Below are 12,381 nucleotides of genomic sequence, written 5' to 3' on the forward strand. Positions count from 1 at the left end.
GTCTGTTAGGTCTCATCAGGAGTGGCTGCATTGTCTTCATCTGTGGCCTGGTAAGGCTCCTCCTCCCTCAGGGGGAGGTGATCAAAGAGCAGGCCTATCAGTTCATGTCAGAGACAGTCCCTCTTCCCATTACTATGGAACCCACTAGGCTATTGAACTGTCATGGGCTACAACTGTGCAGGGGTCTTAGGTTATCTTCATGCATGCTACTTGGTTGGAGTATCAGTCTCAGAGAAGATCCCTGTGCTCAGATTTTTTGGTTCTGTTGCTCTACTTGTGGGGCTTCTGTCCTCTCCAGATCTTACTATTTCCCACTTCTTTCATAAGATTCCCTAAAATCTGCCCAAAGGTTGGTCATAAGTGTCAGCATCTGCTTTGATAGTCTGCAGGGCAGAGCCTTTCAGAGACCCTCTGTGGCAGGCTCTTAACTTGTTCCCTGTTTTCTACTTCTTCTGATGTCCATCCTCTTTGCCTTTCTGGATGGGGATTGAGCATTGATTGCTAAATTAACTTTTATCTTTATTGGTATTACCTATCTGAAAACATATTCTTAAATTCTAAACAACTTAAGCTCAATTGTATAACTTTAACTATATGCTCTTCAACCTGACTAGAGACTTGAGAAGGAATAAAAAATTGTTACTGGAGTAAATAAGAAGTGCATGTCAGCAGTTCCCCCCCACCCCAAAAAATGATTAAGGGAGTCTGTTGCCTGATCACTCAAACCTCACTATAATTTTAGAGAATCATCTTCAGTCTTCTGGCTCAGAATATTTGACAGACATATATGTGAAGCAGGAACTATTTAAGATTTGTTTACCCTGTCTTGGCAGAGTTCAGCCATCAGTTTGTCCTGCATTTAAGCATGCCCATTTTTGGCAGAATTCTATTCATCATTAAAGACAGCATTATCTTTTTCCCCAGGTGGCTCATTTGCAATATTTGAAGGCATCTCCATTTGGAGGTTTTTTGACGCTGATCATCTCCTTTGAAGTAGGCTGGGTGCTGCCAGGATATAACCTGTCTCCTTGGCAAAGAATCTTTAAAACAGTAAAGACATTTTTAAATGCCACATTCTGTAGGTCTATGAAGTTTTTGAAGACTACCTATTTTTATATAATCATATCTGTCTGTTAACCTTAGGATGTATACTCCTGGATAAATTAGACTAGTGTCTGATATGACTGAGTTAATTAACTAACAATTAACTTGCATTATGTAACATCCTAACCTTATTTTCTCATTGAATAAGATTATTAAAAACTTATATCCATCTCACAATGACAATAAACATTCATAGCCCGAGAAAACCCCACAAAACATACTCAACCCCCCTTAAAGGAAATTGGACATCATTTTCAGGAATTTTTTCTAGCTGAATTTTTGGACACACAGAAATCCTGTTAGGGGGCCCAAAGGAAACTTGGAACAATGGTTAATTAAGCAAGCATTAACATTTGTGGTCCAGTCTCTGAATGCTGAGAAATTTCAGGCTTAATAGAAGTCTTGTTTGGAACAGAATAAAATGCTGGATCAATTGAGATTAGTAGCTTTCTTCAAAGCTCTCAGAAGCAGGCTTTGATGAGAAACAACAATTGAAGCAGTTGAGACAGGATCAAACAGAATACTGGAACATGCATGATGCTGGAACAGATGATTCAATGCCTCAGCATGCTGGAAGGATGCATTCTGCCTGATTTGATACAGCTTCTCCAGTATCTGGTCCTTATATTCTGCAAACATACATTTTCCCAGTATGTAAACACACATTACACAGTCCTAAAATTATAAATGTACGAGATATGTAGGATAAAACTAAACTATGAAATGATTTTATGCCAATTAAAAGAATGGTATAATAAATTTAGAGGATATTGTAGCCAAGGATTTATTGCCCATGTATTGTTGAAGTTCTGACTGGAGACATTTTTATATCACAGTCAGTTTCAGAGTTGTTCGCATATAAAGGAGTCAACATGGTGCTCGCTTCGGCTGCACATATACTAAAATAGAAACGATACAGAGAAGTTTAGCATGGCCCCTGTGCAAGAATGACACGCAAATTCGTGGAGCGTTCCATAATTTTTCTCATACAAGCAACTTAATGGCCCAACTGAAAGACCTAGAAAAAAAAAAAAAAAAGAAGCAAATACACCCAAGAGGAGCAGATGGCTGGAAATAATCAAATTCAGGCCTGAAATCAATCAATTAGAAACAAATAAAACTATTCAAATAATCAATGAAACCAAGAGATAGTTCTTTGAGAAAATCAAAAAGATAGACAAACCTTTAGCCAAACTAACTAAAAGGCAGAGAGAAACTATCCAAATCAGCAAAATCAGAAATGAAAAATCAGACAGTGAGGAAATCCAAACAATCACTAGGTTGTACTACAAAAGCCTATGTGAAACAAAATTTGAAAATCTAAAAGAAATGGACAATTTTCTAGATAGAGTCCATCTACCAAAATTAAGTCAAGATCAGGTAAAAAGATTGAATAATCCTATATCCTCCAAGTAAATAGAAGCAGTCATCAACAGTCTCCCTTCCAAAAAAATCCGTGGGCCAGATGGATTCAGTGCAGACCTTCAAAGAAGTGCTAACTCCAATTCTCTCCAAACTATTCTACAAAATAGAAACAGAAGGAACATTATCAAACTCATTCTACAAAGCCACAGTCAACTTGATACTTAAACCATACAAAGACCGAAAAAAAAGGAGAACTTCAGACCTATCTCTCTTATGAGCATTGATGGAAAAATACTCAATAAAATCCTTGCAAACCGAATCCAAGAACACATCAAAGCTATTATCCACCATGCAAAAGTAGGCTTCATCCCAGGCATGCAAGGGTGGTTCAACATACTGAAATCCATCAATGTAATCCACCACATAAAGAAACTGAAGGAGCAAAACCACATGATCATCTACTTAGATGCTGAAAAACCATTTGACAAAGTCCAACACCCATTCATGTTTAAAGTCTTGGAAAGATCAGGGATACAAGGCACATACCTAAACATAGTAAAGGCAATATATAGCAAACATATAGTCAACATCAAAACCAATGGAGAGAAATTCAAATCAATCCCACTGAAACAGGGACAAGACAAGGCTGCCCACTCTCTCCATACCTCTTCAACATAGTACATGAAGTCCTAGCTAAAGCAATAAGACAACTAAAGGAGATCAAGGAGATACAAATCGGAAAGGAAGAGGTCAAAGTGCCACTATTCACACATGATATGTTAGTATACATGAGCAACCCCAAAAATTCATCCAGAGAACTCCTTCAGCTGATAAACACCTTTAACAAAGTAGCAGGATACAAAATCAACTCAAAAAACATCAGAAGCTCTCTTGTATACCAAAGACAAAAGGGCCAAGAAAGAAATCAGGGAAACAACACCCTTTACAATAGCCACTAATAACATAAAGTACGTTGGGGTGACTCTAACCACGCAAGCGAAAGACCTGCTTGAAAAAAAAACTTTAAGTCTCTGAAGAAAAAAATTGAAGAAGATATCAGAAGATGGAAAGATCTCCTGTGCTCATGGATTGGTAGGATTAACATTGTGAAAATGGCCATCCTGCCAAAAGCAATCTACACATTAACACAATTCCCATCAAAATACCAACTCAGTTCTTTACAGACCTTGAAAGAAAGATTCTCAGCTTCATATGGAGAAACAAAAACCCAAAATCTCCAAAACAATCCTGTACAACAACAGATCATCTGGAGGTATCTTCTCCATCCCTGACCTCAAGCTGTACTACAGAGCAATAGTAAAAAAAAAAAAAAAAAAAAAAAAAAAAAAAAAAAAAAAAAAAAAAAACAAAAAAAAAAAAAAAAAAAAAAAAAAAAAAAAAAAAAAAAAAAAAAAACTGCATGGTATTGGCATAGAAACAGAAAGGAGGATCAATGGAATGGAACAGAAGACCCAGAAATAAACCCACACACCTATGGATACTTGATTTTTGACAAAGAAGCCAAAACCATTCAATGGAAAAGAGTTCAACAAATGGTGCTGGTCAAACTGGATGTCTACATGCAGAAAAATGAAAATAGACCAATATTTATCACCCTCCACAAAACTAAAGTCCAAGTGGATCAAAGACCTCAATATAAAACAAGACACACTAAATCTGTTAGAAGAAATAGTGGGGAATAGGTTAGAACTTATTGGCACAGGAGACAACTTATTGGACAACAGCATGGGCTCTAAGATCAACAATAAATAAATGGGACCTCATGAAACTGAAAAACTTTTGTAAAGCAAAGGACACTGTCATCAGGACAAAATGACAGCCTACAGACTGGGAAAAGATCACCACCAAACCTATTTCTGACAGAGGGCTAATATCCAGAATACATGAAGACCCCAAATATTAAAAAACAACAAATGAAGTAATCCAATTAAAAAATGGGGTACAGAGCTAAACAGACAAATTCTCTGTACAGGAATATAGGATGGCAACAAAACATTTAAAAAGATGCTCAATGCCCTTAGTCATCAGAGAGATACAAATCAAAAAGACCCTGAGATTTCAGCTCACACCCATCAGAATGGCTAAGATAAAAATCTCAAGTAACTTTAGATGTACAGCTTTTAGTGGATTTATTCTATATTGTATGTTTATATGAGTGAGTATATACCGTGAGTGTCTTTTTGCTTCTGGGTCAACTCACTCAGGATGATCCTTTCCAGCAAAAGAGAGGACCCTAACTAAAATGTTCAATCCCCATCCTGAAAGGCAAAGAGGATGGACATCAGAAGAAAACGAAAATAGGAAACAACCTCGGAACCCGCTACAGAGGGCCTCTGAAAGCCAGAAGAAAACAGGAAACAACCTTGAAACCTGCCACAGAGGGCCTCTGAAAGCTTCTGCAGTATAGACTGTCAAAGCAGATGCTGAGCCTGATGGCCAACTGATGGGTAGAGTGAATGGAATTTTATGTAAGAAGTGGGAAATAGTAAGAGCTGGAGGGAACGGGAACTCCACAAGCAGAGCAACAGAACAAGATAATTTGAACACAGGGAACTTCCCAGAGACTCATACTCCAACCAAGGACTATTTGTGGAGATGACCTGGAACCCCTGCACAGGTGTAGCCCATGGCAGTTCAGTGTCCAAGTGGGTTCCATAGTAATGGGAAGAGGGACTGCCTCTGACATAATCTGATTGGCCTGCTCATTGATCACCTCCCCCATAGAGGACAATGCAGCCACTTTTGATGAGAACTGATAGACTAAGATCAGAAAGAAGGAGAGGAGGACCTCCCCTATCAGTGGACTTGGGGAGTGGCATGCATGCAGAAAGGGGAGGGAGGGTGGGATCGGCAGGGGAGGAGGGAGGGGCTCATGGGGGGATACAAAATGAATAAAGTGTAATTAATAAAAAAAATAAAAGATTTAAAAAAAAATCTCAAGTAACAACACATGCTGGAGGGGTTGTGGAGAAAGGGGAACCCTCCTCTATTGCTGGTGGGAATGTAAACTGGTACAACCACTTTGGAAGTCAATCTGGTGCTTTCTCAGACAACTAGAAGTAGTGCTACCTCAAGACCCACCTATACCACTCCTAGATATATACCCAAAATTTGCTTAAGTACACAACAAGAACATTGGCTCAACTATGTTTGTACCAGCTTTATTTGTAAAAGCCAGAACCTGTAAACAACCCAGATGTCCCTCAACGAAGGAATGGATACAGAAATTGTGGTATTTTTACACAATGGAATACTACTCAGCCATCAAAAACGAGGAAATCATGACATTTTCAGGCAAATGGTGGGATCTAGAAAAGATCATTCTGAGTGAGGTATCCCAAAAAGAGAAAGACATACATGGTATATACTCACTCATATAGTCCTATAAGATATGATAAACATAATGAAATCTACACACCTAAAGAAACAAGAAAGAGGACCCAGGATAAGATGATCAATCCTCACTTAGAAAAACAAAAGCGAGGTGCATTGGAAGTAGAAGAAAACAAGTAACAGGACAGGAGCCTACCGCAGAGGGCCCGTGAAAGACTCTACCTAGCATTGTATCAAAGCACATAGTAAGAATCATAACCAAACCTTCGGCAGAGTTCAGGGAATCATATGAAAGAAGGGGGAGTTAGTATGACGTGGAAAGGATAGGAGCTCCACAAGGACCAACTATATCTGGGCACAAGGATCTTTTATGAGACTGACACCCCCCCAAGGGCCATGTATGGATATGACCTAGACCCTCTGCTCTGATGAAGCCCATGGTAGCTCAGCAACCAATTGTTTTCCCATAGCAAGGGGAATAGGGACTGTTTCTGACAGGAATTCAATGGCTGGCTCTTTGACCTCCCCACCCCCCAAGGGAGGAACAGTCCTGCTAGGCCACAGAGGAGGACCTTGTAGCCAGTCCTGAAGATACTTGATAAAACAGGGTCAGATGAAAGGGGAGGAGGTCCTCCCCAATCAGTGGATTTGGAAAGGGGCAGGGAGGAAATAAGGGAGGGAGGAAAGTTTTGGGAGGGAATGAGGGAGCAGGATGCAGCTGGGATATAGAGTTAATAAAATATAACTAATAATAAAAAAAATTAAAAAATTATATAAAAAATAAAGGAGTCAACATGTTATGATATCTGTTCTGTTTAACTTTCTTGATTTCTCTATTCTTGTGTGTAGCCAAGATCTTCAGGTGGCCTTCATCTGTCATTTCTGAGTTTTATTGGTTTTGATGAAACCCATAATTTCTCTTCTCCTGTATGAACATATGCAAAACCTCTTCCCCAATGTATCACATTACCTGTTCTCCAATTTGAAATTAAGAACTTTACATGTTACTCTAATTCAGCAGTCCTTTCTAGATTCCACTGTGCCTTAGCAGGTGGGCTACTTACTTCATTTAAATATTTTAAAATTAATAAATCATTAATTACACTATTTGGGGAAATATTACCTTTCCCTTCTGTTTTATCAGCATATTTTTAAAATTACTGTTAGATATTTTCATAGTTGTTTGACCTGTAGGATTATAAGGTATATCTGTAACAGGTTTCATGTCATATTATCTAAATATTGTTGAATTCCAATGGATATACATGTTGAAGCACCATCAGCCCCAATTTGCAAGGGGTGTCCAAAACATTTACCATCTCTAACAAATATGTAACATTAGGCTTATGCTCTCCAGAATTTAGGGCCCACTTGAATTCTAAATATGAATAAATGGCACGGTGCATGTATTTCAGTTCCCCAAACTCTGTAAAAAGGTGCACATCAGGCACTGTATGTACTTGCTCCAAGACAACACTAAACAGGATCTGCATTTCTACTTTAGCATATTGACTTTCATCTAGTAATTGAACCTTAAAAATATGCATTCAATATACAGTCTGATCAAGTTGGCCTATAGCTGAAGACTTTTTCTCTGGCATCACATTGGGCTGCCATTTTGCAATATCTTCAAGCCTCCGTGGACTTTTATCCTCTGGAACTACCTCTTTTAGTGTTATTGTAAATTTTGGATTGGATTTTTCTGAAGGCTCTTTATTTTGGTTCAAAGATTCCCCCAACCTCTGTTCTATGATCTTTAATTTACCATCTATTCTCTCAGTCTCTTCTTTCTCCAAGTCTGTCTTATCCTGATCGTTCCCAAAGAGGATATACAAAACAATGTCAGTGAAAAAAAATATTTGTATGCTTAGAGAAACAAACTAAAATGGTGTCCAAAAGCACTGGGTCATTTAGTCTTCCTCCATTTTCAACACAGAAATTTATCTTTTTTTAATCTCAAAACCTTTCCTTAACTGGTGGGCAGAGTGAATGGAATTTTATGTAAGAAGTGGGAAATAGTAAGAGCTGGAGGGGACAGGAACTCCACAAGCAGAGCAACAGAACAAGATAATTTGAACACAGGGAACTTCCCAGAGACTCATACTCCAACCAAGGACTATTCGTGGAGATAACCCAGAACCCCTGCACAGATGTAGCCCATGGCAGTTCAGTGTCCAAGTGGGTTACATAGTAATAGAGACTGTCTCTGACATAATCTGATTGGCCTGCTCTTTGATCACCTCCCCCTGATGGGGGAGCAGCCTTACCAGGCCACAGTAGAGGACAATGCAGCCACTTTTGGTGAGAACTGATAGACTAAGATCAGAAAGGAGAGGAGAACCTCCCCTATCAGTGGACTTGGGGAGTAGCATGCATGCAGAAAGGGGAGGAAGGGTAGGATCAGGAGGGGAGGAGGGAAGGGCTTATGGGGGGGATACAAAATGAATAAAGTGTAATTAATAAAAAATTTAAAAAAAACCCTTTCCTTAAGGACTTTACTTTCTTAGACCCAGTGTCCCTTTTAGACCTTACCAGCTTAGATGCTTGAGGCTTCTCTGTCTGTATCTCTGTTTCTGGCTCCTGCTTCCAGGCAGGGGTATTTTTTCTGCTTCTCTCACTGGATCCTAACTTTTTTCTCACTCTGGGAAGTTATTGGGTCTACAAATATTTGCTCCTCAGACTGGCAAGAACCCCTTCCCCAAGGGATTTTGCTTTCTGCCTTGACTAGCAAACTCTGGCTTTGAGAAGCTGCCTTGTTAAAGAGCCTCCCCCCCCCATTTTTTTTTACCTAAATGAATTGCCTCTCTGGGGTTTGTATGTAATAATTTGTGTTTTTCTTCAACCTGCTGGAGGGCTTGCTGCTCTACAGGGTGTCTGTCTAATCAGGGATCTGTGAGTTCCTAGTTTAGGAACTGCCATTGCTTTGTTTTTAAGGAACAGAATTAAGAAACTGCTCTATAATTTTACTTTCTATGTAAATTCTTGCTAGATTACTGTAAATTCTACACCATGTAGTTATGTCATTTGTTGATTATTAATATTTATTTATTTTTTAGCATTTGTATTTTTTCTTTTTTTATTTATTTTTACATTTTTTCTTTATTAATTACACTTTATTCCCTTTGTATCCCCCCCTGTGGTTCCCTCCCTCCTCCAGTCCCAATCCTTCCCTTCCTCCACCCTCTGCATGCATGCCCCTCCCCAAGTCCACTGATAGGGGAGGTCTTCTTTTCCTTCCTTCTGATCCTAGTCAATGAGGTCTCATCAGGAGGCGCTGCATCATCTCCTTCGGTGGCCTGGTGATGCTGCTTCCCCCTCAGGGGGAGGTAATTAAAGAGCAGGCCAATCAGTTCATGTCAGAGACAGTCCCTTTTCCTATTACGATGGAACTCACTTTGGTTTATCTTTTAGTTAAACAGAGGTTATTCCTAAACCACCTGAATACCCAAATCAACACACAGAGTCTAGGATTTATTTAATTGACCTAGAGTGCACTGCTGGGCAATAATTACTCCATCTGAAACCTCCAAACTAGCATAGTCTCCTCCAATTCAGGTTTCCCACATTATACTTGTTTTTAGTTGTATCTTTGGTCTGTTTTATCTCTCCTCATTGTCCCGAGTCCTCTCTTGCCAATCTCTCCTCTCTGACTCCTCCTACTCTCTTCTTTCTCATCCCCTCCAGACCAGGATGTTCCACTCTATTTTCTCCATTGCTCAGAACTGGCTGTTTATTTTATTGACAATACAGAGAGCAAATGGTTGCACAAACTTGAAATAGGTGATGCTTATTCTAAACATCACAATGCAATGTCCAGATTGAAATGAGATAGTGGGGTAGAGAAATCAACATGTGAATGAACAAGGGTAAGTTGTATACATTCCAGAAGAACATTATACCAACAGCACAATAAGAAAATGAGCCTGACACTAGCCTATCAAGCCTCATCAAGACTGCATTTTCTTTTCCTGTGCCCTGGCATTGGGCTTCCAAGAGGGGGAGTGATAAAAAAGCAAGCAACAGAGTCCACATCAGAGACAACCTCTGCTCTCCTTACTAGAGTACCCACATTAGGGAGGGGAAAAAGGGGGATGAGGGAGGGTGAGTGTAATGGGGAGGAGACTAGGGATGGGGCTACAATCAGTATGGAAAGTGAATAAATTATGAAAATAAATTTAAGAGGTCCAAGATGTTGGCACCAACCATGCAGGGTATTTGAACATCAGCTCAGCAGTAAGAGCAGTGTGACCAGCAGACAATACAGTGGACCCTAAAACCCTGACATCTGTGTTTCTCAGGTGAGAGGAGAACTCAAAGGGATATTTGAGGGTCCATCTTGAGGCCTTCCAGCTAATATCAGCTCTAGCCAACATGCCCAAGCTGACTTTCTGTGGATACGTTTTGTGGGGACCAGCAGCTGACAGCTTGGACCTTGGGTACTCACTCTCGCTTCCTGTGGAGTAAATAACTTCTAGTACTGAGGATGAGGCTCCAAACATGAGCTCCCACTCTTACAGTCTGGTTGACACCCTCTGGGTAATAGAGGTTCCTGTTTCCAAACTCAGGAGTCCACTCTAACCAGCTAGTGGACATCTTCTGGGCAACAGCAGCTAGTGCCACTCACTCTCATCATCCTGTGGAAGGTATACATTCTGGTACTGTGGGGGAGGCATGGCTCCATTCTGCCTGTACCCCATCTGCCTGGCTCATCCAGGTCAGAATCAGTCAGCACTGAACAGACGGTGAACAAAGGGGAACTAAGCTAGGCTTGGGACTTAGGTTCCATTCCCCACTATATTAAGGAAACCTGTGGGGCACTGGAGCAACTCTAGGCACAGAGATCTTTCAGCTTGCATCACACCAGCCTGACTCACCTGGACCAGAAACAGAGAGCACAGCAAAGACAGAGAACCCAGTGGAGCTGAGCTAAGCACTGGAAAAAGTTCCATTGTCTTTTTCCCAAAGGAAGCTTATGGAGCACTGGAGCAGCTCTATGCTCGGAGATCTTTCTGTCTGCTACCCAACAGCCTATCTACCTTGGTCAGAAACAATGAGCCCAGCACAGCCAGTGAACCCAGAGGAGCTGAGCCAGGCATGGGATTCAAAGGCAATTCTCTACCATCTTAAGAAAGCCTGTGGGGCACTGAGCAGCTATAGGCTCAGAGATCTTTCCACCTGCACCCCAGCTACCATGCATACCTGGGTCACAAACAGTGAGTCAGCAGAGACAGCGAATCCAGGGAAGACTACTGGAGACTCCAGAGACAGGTGAACACAATCTGGTACAGGCTCCAGGAACAATCAATCATTTAGGGCTACAGACAATGAGATGGCTAAAATCTGGCATAAGAATACAGGCAAAAAAAAAAAAAAAACCCGGATACCATGGCTTCACCACAATCTCCAAAAATCAATGGATATTCTACTGAAATTTAGAAATGTGAAAATTATCTAAAATCTATACTTATGCAGTTATTAAAGACACATAAAGAGGAAACAAAAAATACAGGACATCATGGAAATATAGGAATCCACATTCAAACAGATGGAGGAATTAGTACAAGAAGACATGAGAACAAAATTAGAATCAATAAAGAAAACACAAATGGAGAAAACCGTAGAGTTGTAAAACTTAGAGAAGAGTTCAGGAATCACAAAGGTAAGCATCACCAATAGAATACAAGAGATGGAGGAAAGAATCTCGGGTGCTGAAGATACAATTGCAGAAATTGATATGTCTCTCAAACAAAAAATAAAATCAGAAAAGTTCTAGACACAAAACTTTCAAGAAATAAAGTACACTATGAAAAGATGAAACCTAAAAATAATATGTAAAAATGAAAAGGAAGATTATAGGATCCAAGGCCCAGAAATATTTTTGGAAAAAAAAAGCACAGAAGGAAATTTCCCCAACCTTAAGAAACATATGCCCTTAAATATACAAAAGGCCTACAGAACACGAAATAGAATAGCCCATGTAATAATAATATTATATGGCCCTCCAGCCATATAATAATAAAAATACTAAATCTACAGAAAAAGAAGCCAAGCAACATATAGAGTCAAACTTATCAGAATCACACCAGACTTACCAAAAGAGTCTAAAAATGCCAGAATTGCCTGGACAGATAGCATGCAGAAGCTTAGAGATCACAGATGCCAACCCAGACTACTATATCCAGCAAAACTTTCAATCAGCATAGATGGAAAAAACAAAATATTCCACTACATGACTAAATCTAAACAATTTATACACAGCAATTCAGCCCTACAGAGGATACTGGAAGGAAAACTTCAACGCAATGAGATCAACTATACCCAAGAAAATACAGCAAAAAGAAAACGTCACATCAAAAAAAGCAAAAGAAAACAAACACACAATCACCACAGCTTCCAATCCTGTCCTCCCTCCCTCTTTTTCTCCCCTGCCCCTTCCCAAGTCAATTGATAGGGGAGTTCCACCTCCCCTTCCATCTGACCCTAACCTACACTACAGTACACTACAGTAAAAGAAACTAACAATCGTTGGTCACTAATATTTATTCATATCAATGGTCT

General features: G+C 39.9%; 1 non-coding gene across 1 annotated transcript; it reads left to right on the forward strand.

The window, feature by feature from the left end:
- The first annotated feature begins 1,979 nt into the window (after positions 1-1,979).
- LOC129677701 (U6 spliceosomal RNA) lies at positions 1,980-2,086 on the forward strand. The gene has a single exon (XR_008720245.1). It is a non-coding gene; the product is annotated as a U6 spliceosomal RNA (small nuclear RNA).
- Positions 2,087-12,381: the final 10,295 nt, after the last annotated feature.

This window comes from Psammomys obesus, unplaced genomic scaffold (assembly GCF_907164565.1).
Source record: "Psammomys obesus unplaced genomic scaffold, mPsaObe1.curated_primary_1811, whole genome shotgun sequence".
Lineage (NCBI taxonomy): Eukaryota > Metazoa > Chordata > Mammalia > Rodentia > Muridae > Psammomys > Psammomys obesus.